At 44.9% G+C, this 21293-nt stretch overlaps 1 protein-coding gene across 4 annotated transcripts in view; it reads right to left on the reverse strand.

Annotated features, from left to right (window-relative positions):
- LOC137618630 (zinc finger protein 665-like) overlaps positions 1–21293 on the reverse strand; it is a 235402-nt gene that overhangs the window by 47459 nt on the left and 166650 nt on the right. For 3 of the 4 annotated variants that reach the window (XM_068348740.1, XM_068348741.1, XM_068348742.1), the window contains exon 2: positions 20809–20938. The exons of the other annotated variant lie outside the window; for it this stretch is intronic. The gene's annotated coding sequence lies outside the window, so the exon portion shown is untranslated. The remainder of the gene's footprint in view (positions 1–20808; positions 20939–21293) is intronic. 4 annotated transcript variants of the gene reach the window in all.

A 21293-nucleotide genomic window follows, 5' to 3' on the forward strand; every position in this document is an offset into this window, starting at 1 on the left:
TACCGCTAGCGCCGGCAGGGAAGATATGAATACCGAGGGAATGGTTTCCGGGTACCTCGCCAGGGGCGCATGGGTAGCACACCTGGCTATCCAATCGACGATTGGCGCGAGTTTTGAATTTTTCTGCCGTGACGTCAGGGACGTAAGCAATATATATAACCACCAGGTAAGTCTTGTGTTTAAAAAGGAAGGTATTAAGCACTGTTAATTACGATCCGAACACGGGAGAACCACACGATGCGAAGGAGAACTCTGAATTGACCTACGCGACGCTAACTGGTGTCCCTCCCGACATGCTATCGTCTAGTGGGCTAACCATGACACTGCGACGCTTAGAGAAACTACAACGTCATACGTTGGAAATTACTTCGGGTGATGAGTCGAATATTTGATCGAATTTCACATTGTAAGTTGGAAAATTTATATGTTTACGCAATCGTAAGTAGAAGTTCTACTGTACCATGGGTAGATAGACAGCCACTGCACCGAAAGAATGGCTCAACAATTTCCTCAGTTGTCATTTATTGCAAACTTTTGAGAAATACTTGAAATTTTAAAGATGATTTGTATTTTTCCTCTATATATAAACCTGAGTCATTTACACTGTATGGGGTTTAGTCATAAGTGTCTTTGTTACAACCAGAGTGAAAGAAGTTGTGGGATTCTGGTAACATTGTATGGTTAGCAGCTATCCCACCCACAACTGGTAGTTAAGTATCACATTTCTCCTTAAACTATTCATTTCCTATCCCGCCATCCCAAAATAACACATTTTTCATTTATTTCCGAAATCTCTCATTTCCTCCGTATTCCCCATTTGTAATTTACGTTAAAGGATTGATTAACGAACATTAATTAACCTTTCTCTTTAGTGGTTAATTATTTTTAAATAATAGAACCGTTAATCGCCTCGAAAGTTTCGGCCAAGTGTTAGCCTCAACATGGGCGGTAACTAACGTTTGTTTATTAATTATTAATTATGTTTTTGGCGGAAGTATTATTTATATATAAACAAAACAATAAACAAAGTAGATATTAATTGTTTATAAATAAATTGTAATTAATAGATTGATCATAGATGAAAAAAAAAGAAAAACGAGAATGTTTATAACCCACCCGGCGTATATATATGAGGCCTCTCCCACTCTCCCTCCTCTCACTCACCCTCCCCTCTCACTCACCCTCCCCGTAAACCAACGTGGCTTATATATCTTCTCGTAGCCTTTTCCTTGTTTATAATTAGGTACTATATACTTATACGCATAATTATGTTAATTTAACCCATATTTCTGCCGACTTCATTATCATGAATGTATGAATACACATGTATATGTATACTTTTATCATTAAACTTGTGTATTAACTTTAAAATTAACTTGAATTTATTTACCAAACTTGTCACTCTTAAGTATCCATACTGTATTTTTGCCTCTATTGTATTTTATGAGAGTTTATAATACTTTATGTATATTTTCATACATTTTTGTGAATCTCGCGTAATTTATGTATACTTTCATACATTTTTATACATACTCAATGTATTTCTGCATAATTTATCGAAATTGATGCATGGTTCTGTGAATTAACATAACTTTAATGTATATTTTATATATATTTTCATACTTAAAATGGATTTGCATATAGTTATAATGTCACGAATGCTTTCAAATTGGAGAGAGAGAGAGAGAGAGAGAGAGAGAGAGAGAGAGAGAGAGAGAGAGAGAGAGAGAGAGAGAGAGAGAGAGAGATGATTATCCCGTGACTCAGTCGAATGTTACTTAAGCAATGCTAGTCCTGCATACTTTGCATACCCGATAGCTTGCAGGCTGTGTTAATCTTTTTTATATATATATTTAATCTAGAGCTATACACTATAATGATATACTGGTACGTGCGTGCGTGTGTTTGTGCGTGACTTTGCTTGAGGGCGAGGTGAATGCTTGCGGCTGGGAGCTTCGACGTTGAATTTACAAGCCTAACCCAAATTATCTTTAAGGAAGAGAACAATCACTGCCTTTGATGGTCTCTCTCTCTCTCTCTCTCTCTCTCTCTCTCTCTCTCTCTCTCTCTCTCTCTCTCTCTCTCTCTCTCTCTCTCTCATATGTGTGTATATGTTTGAGGGTTTGACAAACTGCATATGAGCCTTGTATATAAAAGTATAAAGTTACCAATATGTAGGCCTATATCAGGTTTGCTATTCAGTCAGCCATGACCTATATTATAATTATATTCTTTAAGCAATCAGTTAACTCATTAATTATAGATTAATTACAGCTAAATACAGATGTTTTGGAAGAATATCGATTTTGGGAGGTCCCCAAGTGTGTGTTTGAAGTCAGACTACAGATTTCAGGAAAAGGTCAGGCTTATGAAATAATTCATAGTTTCTATATTAGTCTCAGATACTGTACAGATATTTTTTTTGTAAACAGGGAAAAAAAGAGCGCAGACCTCCGCCACTGTGGCTTGTTACTTGACCTTGACACTCAAAATATGAACCAAGTTTGAAGTCTCTGTGATAACGATGTCCAAACATATGGCTGCTTACGTGAATTGGACATTTTCCTTGACCTTGACCTTTGACCTTCGAAAATTTAATAATTTCCAGCTATTTACATAAAGGTTAATCACTCTACGATTTAAATTGTGGCAAGGAAGCTGTTCACAAACAAACACGCGCACAAAATGACGCTAACAGGGGCGAGAACATAACCTCCTTCCAATTTCGTTGGCGAAGGTAACTATGCTAGCAGATGTTAGCGTAATGTGTAAAAGGGAAGTGTGCCCCGTCTCGTTAAATGTGCCGTGCATTTAAAATGCAATTGAATAATAGGCCAGTTTAAAGTGGTAATGTGTATTTCCTACGTTATGTAAGATACGGTTTGCCTGATTTTCTCTCTCTCTCTCTCTCCCCTGTTATTGATCTACGAAAAGATGCTGAAGTCTCAATTTTTGGTATAAGACAACCCACGCACTTATAAAGTGGTACAGCTCTCATATGGCAATTGCTAGGTCCACCATTGCATCAGAATATGCTTATGCAATCTCACCAACACGAACGTCTCAATGCGCATTCTGTGTATGTATTCGAACGCACGTTTGTTGATTGAAATTCTCGGCCAGTGTTGCCATAGCGACGGTCACCTTTTTATCATCTAAGGAGTAGCTTCTGAGTTTATGCTAACGTTATGTATATAGGCCTTCGTTGTGTATTATCGATTTGCCTCACCTGGAAACTTGTGTAACAGACTTTTCTATGACGCAGGAAATAACAGACGCTAACAGACGTGTCCGGTAATGTCTTAGCAGACGCTTTAACAGACGTGTCTGTTCTGTAGCTAGTTCGTTATTATTAATTCCATTAAAGTTACTGTACAAAGTTAATGTATGAGGTATGTGTACCAAGAAGACAGTGGAGTGACTTAACTCTCTCTCTCTCTCTCAGTGTGAAACGGACCTTTGAGGGGGAAGGGCTTGTTGTTCGTTGCAAACCTCGTAGGTACATAGAGTGCAAGTTGTGCAATATTGCCCTTTCTTTTGTTTACGTGCGAATGGTACATACGCGAAGCCATTATAATACTCTGTAAGTATATAAGTAATTTCCCTCTTGAATAATGATAGTAAGAGTGCTACTTATAATATTATATACATACCTTTCCAAACATTTAATATACGCCAGGAATTCGAATACGCAATTCTCCTTTTATATTTCGTTCGTATTAATCTATCTCTTATATAAAATAGAATTATTATGATAATTTTACTATTACATAACTTGTAGATTATCATATATATTTACGTAATCCAAGATGTTATAGATTAACTTATATTTACGTAAATACACAGACGAAGAACGGAAAGATAGACGAAGATATTTGGAATTCGGTCGAATTTTTGTGGGAAAATTTACCGTTGCGGTTGAAAATCACCTTATGTTAGCCAGACAGATGTTTTTCAAGAAACTATTTAGACAGAAATGAACGAAATATTATAGTTTACCTTAGAAATAGTTCAATAGAATTCTCTCTCTCTCTCTCTCTCTCTCTCTCTCTCTCTCTCTCTCTCTCTCTCTCTCTCTCTCTCATTTCCTGTCCATTTCCCCCTACTGTCAGTACATACTTGTTCTTTTGTGGTAACATTTTCCAGGTGACTCTACCTTGAATATTATTGACAATTATTTATATATATATATATATATATATATATATATATATATATATATATATATATATATATATATATATACATTAATAGCTATGTTTTAAACCATTACTAATAACAATAATTAAATATGTTTGAACGTTATTTACTTGTCATATATCTCAGGTGAGAACTGATTAATTAAATAGTGGTTTTAGACTGATTTAGAGCTCTTAAAATATGAATTTCTTTAATAATTTAATAAAATCTTAATTATCATGGACTGACCAGGATGTGTAAGGTACGTTCAGATGAAGGAAAAATTCCAAAGGAGTGAATGTTAGTAATAATCAATATATTGTACATGACTAAAGGTGAGAGAGAGAGAGAGAGAGAGAGAGAGAGAGAGAGAGAGAGAGAGAGAGAGAGATAGAGAGAGAGAGAGAATGCACCAAAGTTTCAATCAACTAAAATCGCATAGTATACATATCTGTTGCTTCACACAACCGGTGTTTGCTAGGCCCGTGGATTAATTCCGGCTTAACCCTTACCAGTTAAAGCTAAATTACTCCAAGCTTAGAGTCTCTCTCTCTCTCTCTCTCTCTGAGCTGGTGTAGACTTTGTACTCGCCACACCACAGTCCCCTGTATCCTTGACTGTATTCTTATCATATTTTATCATGTGGGGGGGGGTTGAGGGAGTAGGACACCCCCTCCCTCTAGACGGCAGGGGGATCCCTGATCCCCTCCCTCCCTCCTTAAGAGGGGGAGGGAGAGGGGAGAGCCCATACTCTCCCTCTAGTGAACTCTAAAACCTGAAAATTCTCAGACCAACAGGTGATACGTCCACGATCTTTGAACTCTCTCTCTCTCTCTCTCGTCTATCTCTCTCTCTCTCTCTCTCTCTCTCTCTCTCTCTCTCTCTCTCTCTCTCTCTCTCTCTCTCTCTCTCTCTCACCTAATTATAACATCTAGAAACACGAATACACTCAATATTCTTATAAAACGTACACGAGACTTTTAAAATACACACAAGTGCATATAGTACTTAAACCCTTGAATCAGAGGTCGCTTATCAGCTAAGATGACTTCTCTCAGCTGATACGCGCTTACAGTGAGCCATATCTAGCGGCGTCTAGAGCTAGGGGGATCAGAGTCTTGGCTGATCTTGCCGGTGCTGTTCGTGTGGAAGTTTAGGGAGCCGTTGTTTTATTAGAAGAAAGAGCCGTGCAACTTCTTGGAGAAAAAAATCATGGCGAAAGGGTAAGCATATGAGAGAGAGAGAGAGAGAGAGAGAGAGAGAGAGAGAGAGAGAGAGAGAGAGAGAGAGAGAGAGAGAGAGAGGCTGCATTGCTCTGAATTTAAATATAGTTTTATAATATATTCTGGGGAGTGGTCCTCCCTCTCTCTCTCTCTCTCTCTCTCTCTCTCTCTCTCTCTCTCTCTCTCTCTCTCTCTCTCACCGGCTAAATGATAGCATACTCTGCCTAGTTTTAGGCCTAGGAAGTTACAAATAGGCCTTTTTGGTACTTATAACAACCTAATTTGCACAATTTTAGGCCTACGAAGTTAATTATCAAGTAAATTTATTGGATCAGGGTTGCGGTGGCCGATGTGGTAACGTTCCCTGACTGGTGAACGCCAGACTGGGGTTCGAGTCCAGCTCTAAACTCATTAGTTCCTTTGGTCGCTGCAACCTCACCATCCTTGTAAGCTAAGGTGGGGGGGTTGGGGGAAGACAATTCTTCTTCACCCAAGGGGTTAACTACTGCACTGTAATTGTTCAGTGGCTGCTTTCCTCTTGGTAAGGGTAGAAGAGAACTCTTTAGCTATGGTAAGCGGCTCTTCTAGGAGAAGGACACTCCGAAATCAAACCATTGTTCTCTATTCTTGGGTAGTGCCATAGCCTCTGTACCATGGTCTTACATTGCCTTGGGTTAGAGTTCTCTTGCTTGAGGGTACACTTGGGCACACTTTTCTATCTAGTTTCTCTTCCCTCTTGTTCTGTTAAAGTTTTTATAGTTTAAGTGGGAAATATTTATTTTAATATTGTTACTATTCCTAAAATGTTCTATTTTTCCTTATTTCCTTATTTTCCTTTCCTCACTGGGCTATTTTCCCTGTTGGGGCCCCTGGGCTTATAGCATCCTGCTTTTCCAACTAGGGTTGTAGCTTAGCATTTAATAATAATAATAATAATAATAATCTGCTGAGTCATCAGCAGGCCGTTGCCTGGCCCTCCTTGGTCCTGGCTTGAGTGAGAGGGGGCTTGGTCAGTCTCTAGGGCATTGTCCTGCATGAGATCAGTATGTTCTGTTGCGCACATGGATAGTATGCGGAAGTATGTGGGCGGAAATATGCGTGTCACATATTTTGGCAGACTAGGGTGGTCTAGCTGTCACGGAGTAACTGCTAGTGCTTATGTAAATCTCTCTCTCTCTCTCTCTCTCTCTCTCTCTCTCTCTCTCTCTCTCTCTCTCTCTCTCTCACACAAAATTATACCTTTAGGCCTATATTTTCAAAGTGACTGAGTCAGCAAGACAGCTTCACTTATTTCATGGTCAAGTTTGAGGCAAGGAATTTAAAATATAAGACTTAGGTTTGTATGGCGTAGGAAAAATACAAATTATCCTTTAAGATTTGTAAGTTTGCTTCTACGTGAATACGAACCCTCATCTATACGGGGAGTCTTCCACAGGATGTCCCCTGTAGCAGGCAGGCATCTGTCTAACCCTTATACCCAGATAAAAAGATGAGAGGCAAAGTCAAGAAGTCAGCCCAAAGCAAGTGATAGCATCACTACCCTCACAGCATGACATGATTAGAGCAATATTGTAATTTACTTTCAATAGGTTCCAAAATTATCTAAAATTAAATGTCACATAGAAAATCTCTTACCTGCATAAGTGTTTCTTCAATGTAGATACTCCCAAATGAGGGATGACCAGAAAAGAAAAGGAAAAGAATAACTCGTTCATTTTGCCCTCACTCACTTATGCTGAACACAACCAATGATGTGACAAAAGGTTAGTCACCCAGTAAGAGACATTTCTAAATTATCTATTGAGCAACAAACTACTGAACCCAAAGAAGAAGCATCATGTGATCTGTGAGTACAGTACTTAAGGTAATTTGCAGTAAAGGTGGTCTGTGTTTCTAGATCTAAGCAGTAAGAACTTGGGCTGCTGAATGGTTTTTGCAGAAACGGCAGGGTTGCACATGTGAAATCAAGCCCCCGACGGGGCAGACGCCCGAGGCAACGCCCCAGAGGATTGAAGCACTCGCGAGACTTGCAGAGACTTGTTATGTCTCGGAGGCATAGGGGAAAGGAGTTGAGACTCCAGAGAGTCGGCAGCCACAATCACCAGGATGTTCCAGAGAGCAATAGCAAAAAGGTGACAAGTCACAAACTCGCTTACAAGGGACTTGAGGGGGAGACCACTCAAGCGAGGAAGCCCTCTCGCACTAGTGAGAAGGGCAACCAACCTCGTAGGGTGGAGGAACGCAAAGGTTTCTCCGGCTGAGCAAGCTCAACATGTGCACTTACCCCAGGGGTACACATGCCAGCCTGCAACTCCTATAACAACAATAATGATAGTAGACGTCTTCCTTTGCCTACTGTACCACCTCTAACACTCACTGCACGGAGAACCCAGTATGCAGGAGTGTCATCTTTACACAGGGCAAAATCTGTGAGGATCGATTTCCACTACAGACATGAACACGGTGCAAGAGTGGCCCACTATGCAAGGGCAAACCCGCATAGTCACAGTTCTTAAAGATCAGACACACCTGTTATAGAGAAAGAGAAAATTATAAGTTTTACGGCCAGGTAAATATAAGGGTCAACGGGAGAGTGAGCCAAAAACAAAAATGAAGGATCTCACTGGGTGAGAGGGGTGGCTGGTCTACCCTCCCCCACCCCCCACTAGTTTGCAGAGGGTAGATATAACTCAATAAAAAGTCTTTTGGCAAGTTTTCAGCTTTTGCTGAAATAATATCCACTATAAAGAGAGAAATGGTTTGTATTAGGTGCTGGAACAAATATACTGTATCCATAGTAAAAAGCGAATGATTTGTATTTGTGTAGGAACAAACAGATTTCTTAAACCAGCTTGAGGCAAATCCCTTCTCCTCCACATAAACATAACAAATTTGGAAATAATTTGTATTTTTTCTAACGATACAAACCTTTAGCTATTTATATGGATATCACTTTCGGCGGACCTGAAAGGACGAGCCATTAGAAAATTAGCGAGGGTTAACCACACATTCCGCTAGTTAGCGGGGGGGGGGGGGGGGGGGGGGGGGTGTAACTACCCCTCTCGCTCACACACCAGTGACTATACTTCACTTTTCTTGATGGTAAGACTTCAAGGGGGCTGGGTTTGGCGGGCTAGTGTGAATAAATAACTAAAGGTTTGTAGTAAGGAAAAATACAAATTATTTCCAAATTTGTTATCTGTTCCGTAACTGGAACACAAACCTACACTAATCATATAGGTATGACTCACCCCTTAGTAAGGTTGAGGTCCCTACCATTCTGGCTTTATGGCTTTACCTGAGGATTCCTCTTTTATGTGTGTGAGACACAAAAAGAAGGAAACCCTAACACCTCGGCAACCTTGCTATGCAAGGTCTGCGGCCCACGCAAGCTGTGTTTGTGTGTGTGGAAATAATAGCATTGTGACTGTCAAGGTACATATTCATCTGAAGAGACCACGACATTCCTAATACCATCTCGCCAGAGTATGGGGATGCAACAGTATTGACACAATACTAGGATACACAAGGGAGCAATGGTCTACCTGCAGTGGTTTGAGGTCAGCTATGCAGAGGATCCTGGATGCTGATCTCCCCAAGAGAGGGGAGGATGAAGAAAAGAAAAGGGCCAGTCATTCCTTTACATTCATTCAGACTAAAACCCAGGTAACCTATGCCCTCAACCCTCTGCTACTTGCCCAATAAGGAGCTTGAGGTACTAAACCAGCTGTTGTGCAGCCACCACAGGACCAATAGAGAATGTATCGAGTCTCCTGTGGGTCACATCTTGCAGGTAATGGGCGGTAAACGTCGTTTGTTGTTTCCATACGCCCACTTGTAGAACCTGGGCCACAGAGTTTTTATGTCTGAAGGCCAGATATGTAGCAATGCTCCTGACGTCATGAGCTCTGGGCCGTCGCGAAGGAGGAGCCTTCGGATTCAGAACTAGGTTGATGACCTTACGAATCCATGCTGAAATCGTGTTTTAGTGACCCTCCTATTCGTCCTCCCTGTGCTGATGAAAAGCGAAGGCACACGAGGACGAGCTGCTGCTGTTCTTTTAAGGTAGCGCCTCAAACACCTTACTGAGCATAGTAACATATGATCTGAGTCGTCGGTTACAGAACGAAAACTTGAAATCTAGGAGTCGAATCTAGGTTCCATTACTCCAGGATTCTGAGTCCAGTGTGCACATGAAGTACTGTGGTCTTACCGCTTGTCTGACCGTGTCGGCGGTCTCCATTCTGAACAAAGTCTGTTTGACAAACTTGTTTAGAGCCAAGAGGTCGATGACTGGTCTCCAGCCTCCAGATGCCTTTTTCACATGAAAGAGTTGAGTAAAGAAGCCTGGGGAGTCGTCGAGTACCTCCTGGAGAGCGCCTTTCTCCAACATGGTCTGGACTTCGTCCCGAAGGGCCAGCTCCTTTGCAGATCCCATCCAAAAGGAGCTTATCAATGCTGGACTCTAATCAGTGGAGGGAGAGAAGGCGTGAACGGGACGCGATACCCTGTCCGGATCACGGAGACTGTCCAGGGTTCGGCCCTGTGCTGCATCCACCTTGTCCAAAGGTGCTGAAAGGCATACCCCTACTGGTGGAAAAAGCAAGGGGGATCGCCTATCCTAGCGCTGACGGCAGCAACTGCCTCCCCTTGGATACCTCCCTCCACGTGAGGAGTGGTTACCGCCCTTGGCAGAAAAGGGCTTCTTAGACACCATCTTTTCTTTGTTCGTTTTCCTATTTGAAGAAGGTTTCTGCTGGCTTGTCTGAGAGGGAGCTGGTGTTTTATAGGTCCTGCATGTTGGGGCCATATGGAAGACTGAGTCCTGGTGCGATTTTCTTCATCTCTCTGCTGCCTGCTCCACATCTCCCAGCTTAAACAAAAAAGGAACCCTCCACAGAGGAATTCTGGAGCCTCATGACCTCGACGTGGGGAACCTGATGATAGAAACATCCTGCGCCACAGGATGATATTAGCCCAAATGTTTACTCTTTAGCCAGTGAGACCAGGACAAAGCCCTACTGGACTTTAAAGGCTTCTGAGAGCCAAAGACACAGTCGAGGACCGTGTCTTTGCTCTCTTGTGGCGGAAACGCTGGATCTGCTGATCCATTGAGGAACCTGCCAGAAGGCGTGTTCCGACTCTCTCTGCTCCATCTCATTAGGACTTACGGGAAGGTCATCATCCACCCACAAGACTGAATCTTGGGGTGGGTCGTGGTCGTTGTGATTACTGGATGTCCTGAACCCCTCTGCGGGTCTAAGAATCCTTGATAAGGATTTTGGAACCGTCTTTGAATCCATCTGTTCCCTCCTAGTAGGGGATGAATCAGCAGGTCTGGACTTCTTGGAAGGTCTGGTAGGGGTCAGTTTGACCCTGGTTGAAGGTATTTCGTCCTGGAATCCTCTTTTCTTTTTCAGGGGGGACGACAACGTGGAGGTTTGTCTTGGTAGGGCAGGTGGATGGTCTGGATGGTCTTCGCGGGAATCACTGGAAGTTTCCGAGGGTCGAGAAGACGGCAGTCCCGAAGGGAAGGTGTGGGTGACTGCCCTAACCAAGGCACTAGGCCCTGGCTGTCGTCTGATGGAAGCGCTGTCAGTGAGATCCCCAGACAAGAAAGAGAATGAACGCTGAACCAGAATCTTGGTCACCAAAGATGACGAAGTGGGTAGCTGCGACCGGACCTCCTTCCATTCTGAGGATTCCTTACGAACGGCAGGGAGCTTGGGAATCTCAAATAAGATATTTTAATAATAATAATAATAATAATAATAATAATAATAATAATAATAATAGTACTAGTAATAATAATAATAATAATAATAAAATAAATCTAACTTTTGAAAAAGGGGAAAAAGAAAAACTAAAGAAAAGACGAGCCAAATCTAAACTCCAACGTAGATTGTCGATCGAAGGGAACAGAAAAAGTAAAAGAACATGGAGTGGTCATTGGTTCCTGCTTGCTGTTTTCTACCTTCCCCGGTGATCGTGATGTTCTGCATTTACGAGGAGGAGAATGGGGCGACGGCGAACGATGGAGAGAAGCCTTATCCTTATCAGAAGGAGCCGACATCTCAGGAGACAAAGGTCTAACAGCCTGTATACTTTTCGACTTGAGATGTTCCTTTGCATGCACGCTGATGAATAGGGGATGGATGCCTTCTACGTTGCTCTGATGCCTCATGCTCGTGTGAAGAGGGCTGACGCTCGGCTGGTCTTTTGGAGAAAGAGAAGAAGGATGGTGAGCCAGAGGCTGATGGGTCAGCGATCGGCGAGGAGTTGGTGAACACCGCCTGGTCAGAGATCGGCGGTGAGTAAAAACCTTACTCTCCTCTGAACAAGAGTGATGAGTCGTCGCCAAGAGAAGAGCGTGACGACGGGAAACCGAAGGTTTCTGGGGAACTGGAAAAGGCTGATGAAACGGAACGTCAGCTACCAGGGTCCGACAAACAGGAGATTGATGAGATGTCGATCAGCGAGTAGGTGTTAGGCAGGCAGGCAATCGGCGAGCAGATAATAAGCGAGAAGGCGAAGGGTGAGCAGGAGATCAGCAAGCAGGCGGACAGCGAGCAGGCGGGCGGCGAGCAGGCGATCGGCGATCAGGTGGAATGCGAGCAGGCGATCAGCGATCAAGTGGAATGCGAGCAGGCGATCGGCGATCAGGTGGAATGCAAGCAGGCGATCGGTCAGCAGGTGAGCAGGAAGCTGGCGAACATCTAGCCGGAAAACGGCGTCTAGGAGATCGATGAGACGGAGAACGGTGAGTTAAAGATCGGCAAGCAGTCGAGTGACGATCAAGAGCAGGGCAGTCACTATCAGGAGAGGATCACGAACGAAACCTCGTTGGCGAGTCACGAATTAGGATTCTTTGACAAACAGGAGAAACAGAAGGATCCTCTGAAGAGGAAGCCGACGAGCGAAATAGTCGACATTTCACCGAAGAGGTGGGCGAGTTCGGCAACCACGACGACGATACTCCACAGGTTCAGACAGGTCAGCAAAAGGCCTCCAAAGAGGAGTCTCTGTGAGTGGTCTCCCTTGCGAACGAGGGAGGTGATCACTCGCTGGAGAGACATGCCTTGGACTTCCTCCCCCAAAGCCTCAGGAGGGGAAGCGCAGTCCTCAGCGGCAGCTGATAGAGCAGAGGAAGAGGCAAGAGCGGAGTCCGCAGGCAGGGCAACGAACGAAGCCTCAGAAATGACCATCTCAACCAGAGACAACAGATCCACCTCAGACACAAAAGAATGCTGCAATCCTGCACCTCGTTAAAGAAGGCCCAGCAACGCCTCCTTGGAAGGCGGACTGGGCAAATCCAGGGACAGCCATACCTGAGATAAGGGAGAAAGAGGCAAGGTCTGTACTGGGAGGAGAGGCAGAGCTACCTTGCTAGGGAAGGTGACACCATCTCAGGAGGACCAGGATTGACCAGGTGTTAAAGGGTCTACACTACTACTCGGGCGATACCAAGAGGGAACCGCTCGAGTAGAATCTTTGGAAGAAAGTCAGGGAGTGGAAGAAGCTTTGGATTTCATCCGCTTCGAAAAACTTTTTGAAGGAGAAGAATCCCTTTTAGACTTCTTCTTCCGTCGTTGACCCTTTTCCCACTGGGAGGAAGACCACTCGCGACACTCAATACACTTACTATCCTCCATACAGCGCTGCCCTCGACAAATCGGACACAGATGGTGAGGATTGGTCTTTTCGGATAACATGGAGGTACCGCAGGAACGGGCCCCGGGGACCAGGGAAGGGCACTAACACAGACAAACACAAGCACAATCTGAAAGAGAAAGCACAAAAAGATTAATGACAGTCCATAAGATCGGATGAAAAGGGGTAGCAACCGTTCATCGTCCGAGCCAAATGCAAAGTGAAGTATAGTCACTGGTGTGTAAGCGAGATGGGTAGCTACTACCCACCATTCCCAGCTAACTAGCGGAATGGGTGGTTAACCCTCGCAAATTTTCTAATGGGTTGTCCTTTCAGCTTCGCCGAACGTAATACCCATATAAATAGCCTAGGTTTGAGTTCCAGTTACGGAACATGACAAATTCATAGATAATTTCTATTTTTCCTAACTATACAAACCTTAGTTAATTAATAGGGGTATTACTTTCGGGTGTAGCTGAAATGACGAGCCATTAAAATTTAACGACGGTTTACTACCCACACCGCTAGTTAGCGGGGGTAGGGGAGGGTAGCTTGCTACCCACCTGCCCCCCCCCCCCACACACACACACACCTGAGCTTAAGCTCACTTTGCTTGGAGGTAGGACTTCAAGGGGGATAGGGCTGGCGGGCAAGTTTGGTTAATTAGCTAAGGTTTGTATAGTTAGGAAAAATACAAATTATCTACGAATTTGTCATTTGTTCAGTAACTGGAATACAAACCACGCTATTTAATAGGGTTGACTCACCCATTAGGAAGGGTGGACGTCCCTGCCAGTCTGGCTTTTTGGCTTTGCCCGGGGGCTCGTTATTTGAGTGTAAGCACTCAAGAAATAAGGAGTCCCCGCACCTCGCAGAACCTTGCTACGCAAGGACTGCTGCCTACGCAAGCTGTGTGTGAAGGTATGAAGAAGTGTGACTCGTCCTAGGAAGTTGTTCTGAAGTTCTTTAGATGGGAACTTGTAGACTAGGACTTTCCCAATACCACCTCGTCAGGGTATGGAGATGTAACAGTATTAGTCTTAATACTAGGAACACAAGGAAGCATGGTTTAACTGCAGTGGTTTGAGGTCAGCTATGCAGAGAACCTAGGATGCTGCTTTCCCCATGAGAGAGTAGGATGAAGAAAAGAATAAGAGCCAGTCAAATCTTTTCATTCACGCAGACTAAAACCGGGTAACAGTGCCCTCAACCTTCTGCCATTTGTCCAATAAGGAGCTTTGGGTATACAACCAGCTGTTGTGCAGCCACCACCGGACCGATAGAGATCGTATCGAGTTCCTGTGGGTCACGTCTTGCAGGAGAAAGGTTGCGAAAGTCACCTGGAGCATTCACATCCTTTCTTGTAAAACCTGCGTCACAGAGTAATCTGCTAAGAAGGACCAGGGGCATAGTTATGCCCCTGGCACTGTGAATTGTCACGTCGAGATGATGTTTTGGTGATCCTCCTCTAGTCTCTCCCAGTGCTGACAAGAGGAGGGACCCGGGCAGGCTGTTGCCGTTTTCTTAGGATCCGTCACCTCTGGAGACTGTGTCTGGTGACATACTCAGGGACGAAACTGAACATTGTCTTTCGCCCTTCTCAATAATGGGCGATGTCAAAAGAGAGACCATGAAGTTCCTTGACTCGTATGGTTGCTGTCCGAGTGTGTAGGAACATTGTGTTCTTAAATCAGGAGAAAATTTGTTGCCTGGTGAAGTGGAACACAAGGAGGTCCCTTTAGGGATCGGAGATTTGAACCATGTTCTGAGAGGAAGGTCTCAATTCCGCCTGGGGAAAAGGCAAGTTGTAAGTCCGTATGAGTTAGGAAAAGTCCATCGATGAGGGGGTGTCCCTTTCTTTCAGTATGAAGGTGAAGGATCAAGGTTGAGTGATCATCTTTACCTGTCGAAACTGAATAGGGGGTCTTTTCCTCTTGCATATACTCGAGGATTCCGCTATCGCTGGAATCGAGGTATCGAGTGAAGAGACACTTTCACATAACGCCAACCACACAAGACGGGATACTGCCTGGTAGACTGATGCTGAGGAATTCCTCAGATATCTAGACAACCTTTTCGCAAAGAGGTATTGGGTAGTCTTCAGGCGTACAATCATAGCAAAGCTATAGCTTGTGGTAGGTGTCGAAGTGGGTTGTCTGTTATGCGGAGAGGGTTCTATTGGAGGCTCTATCAGAAGTTGCAAAAGGTTTGGAGACCGTTCTGCATAATGCCATAGCAGAGCTAGGAGAGTCCTTGAGAGGTTGACCGATGTTCTAGCCTCGTTGAGTGCCCTTCTCCAGATAAAACAAGGACGAGACGTAAACGTCATTGTTGTACCCCCCATTGTTGCCAGAGAGCCTTGGGGTCTAGGTTTAGTGAGCAACGGTAGCTTGAGGTTCAGGAGCGTTGCGAACAGACCCCCTAGTTGGAGGACCTAGTAAAGTCGGGACTTTGTTGGCTATAAGGCGATCCCAAGTCCATTCGGCATACCTTATCTGAGATGATGTGCACAGATTGTCGGCGAGCCCGTTCTTCCAGTCTGGAATGAAGCAGGCTGAAAGTGGTACCACCGAACGGACTTTGGCCCATCTTAGTGCTTATACTATTAGATGGGAAGAGTCTACAAGCCAGTTCCTACTTGCTTGTCGATGTGAGTCTCTATGTGGTGTGCGGTGTGTCGACCATCACATCACTCAGTGGTCTGTTAGGAACCGATGAGGCTGTTGAAGGACCGGAAAGTTGGCCTTCATCTCTTAAGAGATTTAAGTGAAGGTACCTTCGGCCTCTGTCCAGAGGGCGTAGGTCGTGTGGTGCAGCACTCATGGTCCCTCCTTTCTTCTTTTTCAGACTCCAGTCTCCTGGAATGGAAGTCGTTCTCGTTTCGAGAAGGTTTTTGTGGCGATTGGTGTTTAAAATCATTCCCAGATACACCAGTCTCCTGGGAGGGAAGTAGGGAAGATTTCTGTAGGTTTACCCTGATCACTGGATCTTGGTAAAAAGACTTAATAAGTTCCAGAGTTAATGCAAGGTTGCAACTGAGTCTGCTAAGGTCAGTCGGTTGTCCCAAGAGAGCTGAGACAGAAGCCGATCCTGTGAGACCAGGATGGGTGTGGTAGAAAGACCGAAGCACAGTGCCCTGAACTGGTGTTTCTTGTTTGTCTAGACTGAATCTTCCAACATTCCTAGATGGATGGTTTGGACCTGGGAGTAAGTGTCCTCTAGGTCCAGTGTGCAAATGAAGAACTGAGGTTTTAGCCTTGATCGAACTTCAATATGGTGTGGAAATCGACCCAAAGGGACAGCTCCTTAGTGATCCTTTTGCATGGAAGATTATCGACGCTGGAGTCTTGACTCGTGTCGTAAAGGATCAGGCGCGATACCCAATGTAAGAATTCTTCTCTGAGAGAGAATTTCTTTAAAAGGAAGGCCACGCTTACCTTTACCACACGCCCTGGTGGGATTGATGCTATTCTTAGAATAGAATTAATCTGACGAATGTTAATCAATGGTTAACCGTTGGGTATCGTGGTTACTGTGCAGTTGGAGAGTGCTCGCAAGTAGTTCCCTGTTGGCAAGGCGTTGATGAGGGTTGTCGAACGTTTACCGATCACTTTAGTGTGATGGCAAACGGACAGTAGCGAGAAGTATGTTGTATAACTTCTGATCTAGGAACTACAGGAAGCGGTTGATTAGTAAGTTCGAGTCACAAACTGCTGGCAAATAACCGATGACCGATAAATCGGTGGTCTGTGCGCCGATGGTGAGTTCGAGATCAGCAAGCTGATTATGGTACCCCCTGTTTGGTCAGAGATGAGCAAGCTGAAGATGGGCTGGTCAGAGATCAGCAAGCTGAGTTCAATGATCGAAGAAAGATGAGCTGCCATCGGTGATCTAGTGATCAGCAAGCTGATGACTGGTTATTGACTAGCAATCGATGATTGGAAATGCTAGCCATTGGAGATCGTTAGTCAATGGAGGGACTAGAGGTCACAGATCAGCACTGAGCTAGCAATTGGCGATCTGGTGATCGGCGACCTAGCGATCAGTAAACTGTGAACTAGCCATCAGCAAACAGTGATCTAGAGATCAGTCTGTTGATGCTTTCCTGTTTGCTGCCGCTGGTCTGTCAAGGAAAAAATAAAAGAAACTTCAGAAGAGACAGAGACAAAGGATTCCCCGATTCGATTCCCTTGTAGGATGGAATCTTAGGGATCCTGAATCCTTCTATGGAGCCTTATTCCTCTTTTCCCGGCGGCAATGTTTATGTACTTGCAGGAAGGAATGGGGTAATGGTGACCTGTCCAAAAAGTTTATTACATTTTACTGACAATTGCACGAGTGTGAAGGTGAGTCTAGAGCGAAGCACACAGAATGAAGCTGGTGCTTAATATCTCCCTGGAGAACAGGCAAGCGCTGGTTCTTAGACAAGAGCTGGTGCTTTATATCTGCCTGGAGAACAGGCAAGCGCTGGTTCTTAGACAAGAGCTGGTGCATTGGATCTGCGAGCCTTGACTCTTTGGCAAGAGCTGGCGCATGGATCCGGGACCGTAACTGCGCAGGAGGGCGCAGAAAAGTGAGGAAGATCGCTGGCGCGCAGTAAGGCACTGTGTAGTTTTGTGCATTCTCCCGAGAATGCACCGAAGCGTGTGACTGGTTGCGCAAGAGTGGGAGCATTGGCACGTGCGTGAGAGAACTACGTGGAGATTGTTGGCGCGTGCGTGCGTTAGACCATCGGCATCCGCACGTAGAAGATCTTTGGCGCACGCGGAAGGCTGTGTGTGTGCACTCAAGATTATTGAAGTGCGCAGGCGCGAAGGCTGTCAGCGCGTGCCCGAGCGTAAGGCCGTCGGTGCGCATGCACGGTAGACTGTTGGCGCACGTGCAGGATATCATCGGCGCCCGCGCGCCGAAGGAAGTTGGCACGCACACGCACAATACTGTTGGTGCGCGCGGGAGACCCTAGGCACTCGCGCTGGGAAGAAAGTCGGCTCGTGCGCGCGGAACTGTTGCCACGTGCGCATGCAAGACTATTGGAGCGCGCACAAGAGCATTGGCGCTTGCGCGAGAGACCAGCGGCGCCCACGCGCGCTCGAGAGCGTTGGCGCTAGCACGCACGGGAGACCATCGGCGTGCGCGCGTATACTGTAAGACTGTTAGCACACGCGGGCGGAAGACTGTTGGCACGTGCGCGCGGAAGACTATTGGCGCTCGCGTACAAGACTATTAGCACCGTGGAAGACTATATGCACGCACGAGGAAGACTATATGAGCACGCAAGACTATTGGTGCGCACGCGCAAAAGACTGTTGATGCGCGCGCGGAAGACTGTTGGCGTGCGTACGCGGGAGACTATTGGTACCCGCGCGCGAAAGATAGTCGGCGCTCGCGCACGTAATAATGTTGGCACGCGTGCGCGGGAGACCATCGGTACCCGCGTGCGGAAGATTGCCGGCGCTCGCGCGCGCGAGACCATCGGTACCCGCACGCTGAAGATCGTCGGGGCTCGCGCGCGTAAGAATATCAGCGGGCGCACGCGCGAAGGTAGCGCTAGTAGGTTGGCGAGTCAGCTGGTAGGTTGACCAGTGGCAGGATGATCAGGAACTGGGATATGTCTTTTAAAAAGGCCGAGCATCCACCGATGGGGACTGTAAGCAGGTCTGCTTTAGAGTCCAGGACCAAAGTCCTTCGTTGTAGAGCAAGGTTGCGCAGGTAGATCGGTAGGTCAGCTGGCAGGACGATCAGGAACTGGGATGTGCCCTTTGGAAGGGCGAGCATCCACTGATGAGGACCGTAAAAGGTCCATGTTGGAGTCCAGGACCGAAGTCCAAAGGACTACGTTGCAGCACAAGGTTGAACTGGTAGATCAGTAGGTCAGCTGGTAGGACGATCAGGCTGCACTGGAAGGTCTGCTTGATCCCCTGAAGAGGTGTCTCTATGAGAGGCATCTCCCACGAACGAGAGAGGTGAATACTTTGTAGAAGAGACTTGAAGAAACTCATGATGACTCCTCTTAGGGCCGGTTGATCAGCAGGCTGACCTTATCAGTGGCGATCTTCCGAAGAGGAGTCTCTATGAGTGGCCTCTCTCACGAACGAAAGAGGTGAACACTTCGTAGAAGAGACTTGCCAAGACCGTGCCCCACCCCTGAAGGAAGAGAAATTCAGCAAGGGGGGAGAGAAGTTTGGCCGAAGGGCAGCAACAGCAGTCGGAGGCGATGAATTTATTAAGATATGGGAAGTTCCCCCTCTGAAGGGAGAAACAACCTCACACCTGGGGAGGAAACCTAACTCGGAAGGGAAGTTGTCCAACCCCTGAAGGCGAACCTCCTTTATCGTTCTAAGATGACCTGAAGTGCTGGCTATGTTGTCACGGGAGTACTTCTAAGAGAAGGGATGACACCCATGACGACGTCCTCTGAGGGACGGCAGTGAGAGCAGATTCCCCAGGCATGAACAGAACAGCTCTGCTTCATTGGCACTCTTTAGTCGAACAAAGAAAAACTGCATAGTTAACTGGGAAAATAAAATCAAATAATTATTTACCAGAAATTCCCTAGGGAGGAACTCCGAAGAGGATCCCCGAGGGAATAACATAAAATAAGAATTAAGTTTTGCGCCCTTCCTTCCCCCGATGACATCCACGGGAGAAGGGGGGGAGCGGAGTAACTGTAATAAAAACAGAATTATAATTTTTCAAATCAGCTATGAATATTCACTAATAGTAAGAACCACTGACTCCCCGAAGGGAAGTGTTCCCCACGGAGAAAGCTGAAAAGTTAAAATACAATTAGATTTTCACTAAAATTAATTGAGACAAACAAACGGAAGAGTAACCTACCCGCCCACGGGAAAGGAGCTTCAACAATAGTACGTTGTTGTAGTAAGGGTGAACGACCTCGAGAAGAGAGACACCGTAGTCAATCTTTAAAAGGGGACATTCCCTTCGCTCAGAATCCAAGTTTCCCATAGGAAAACAGGAAAGGGCGAAGATAATAGTTGAATGAAGAGGGTCCAAGTGATGACGATTCCCCGGCGGCAGACGAGTTAACGGATATATGCCGACGGGTAGACTGATGGACCAGAGAGGGAGAGGTCGTTCCCCACGAAGTGGAACTGTACTGGCCTTGCTAATGTACGCAAGTGTCGTTGTCGTATATGTATCACACACAGCACAAACACTGAAAAAAAAACTTACCATATTTCTATACATATATATATACATAAACATTAAGAATGTTTATATATATATATATATATATATATATATATATATATATATATATATATATATATATATATATATATATATACAAGTGTGAGAAAAAAAACAAAAATTAATGGCAGTCCAAAATAGGCGAGGAGGGAGAGAGGAACAACCGCTCTCGCTCCAAGCCAAAAGTAAAGTGAGCTCGAACACAGGAGTGTGTGAGGGGGGGGGTTAGCAAGCTACCCTCCCCTACCCCCTAGCGGTGTGGGTAGTAAACCCTCGTTACATTTTAATGGCTCGTCATTTCAGCTACGCCGAAAGTAATACCCTTATTAAATAACGTGGTTTGTATTTCAGTTACAGAACAAAAAGTACTATTCTGTTCATTTGGTACATATTAAGTTGTCCAATTGAAATCAAAAGTATAATGTTATGTAAGGCTTTGGTTTTTTTCATTGTATGAATGCAGTATTGATCTCCTGCAATTTCTTGAAACATAAGCTAATCATTAATCTATCAGTCACCTACACACACTTACAATGCTACTCACTGTATTTGCCCAGTGGGATTTCTAAGTAAGTCTCAAGGATATCTTGGGATACGTTCTGTTCCTTTAGGGTATCTTTTTATGATCAAAAAGTCATATCACTCATTTCATGATGACAGCTTCCATTCATTACCTAAAAGAGAAACAAATCATTACAGATTGTATACACTGAATCATAAACATTAGATTGATGTTAAAGACTTGTTCAACTGGATTTGAAACTAAAAGCTTCTACTACAATGACAACTGTGTGGTCACTCAATAGAAATGACTTACTGCTAAACAATATTTTGCAACAGATTCTTGCAATGATCAACTCAAGTTTTATGGGGTTGTCTCTTAATGGAAAATATCGCACATTTTAATCATACAAACCAGAGTCCTTTAATAGGAGCAAGATTTCAGCATACCTTGAAAGGAACATGATTAGAGCATACCTTGAATGGCTGTTAAACTTTCAATTGGGTTATCATAGCTACTGGGAAGGG

The sequence above is a fragment of the Palaemon carinicauda genome, chromosome 25 (assembly GCF_036898095.1).
Source record: "Palaemon carinicauda isolate YSFRI2023 chromosome 25, ASM3689809v2, whole genome shotgun sequence".
Classification (NCBI taxonomy): domain Eukaryota; kingdom Metazoa; phylum Arthropoda; class Malacostraca; order Decapoda; family Palaemonidae; genus Palaemon; species Palaemon carinicauda.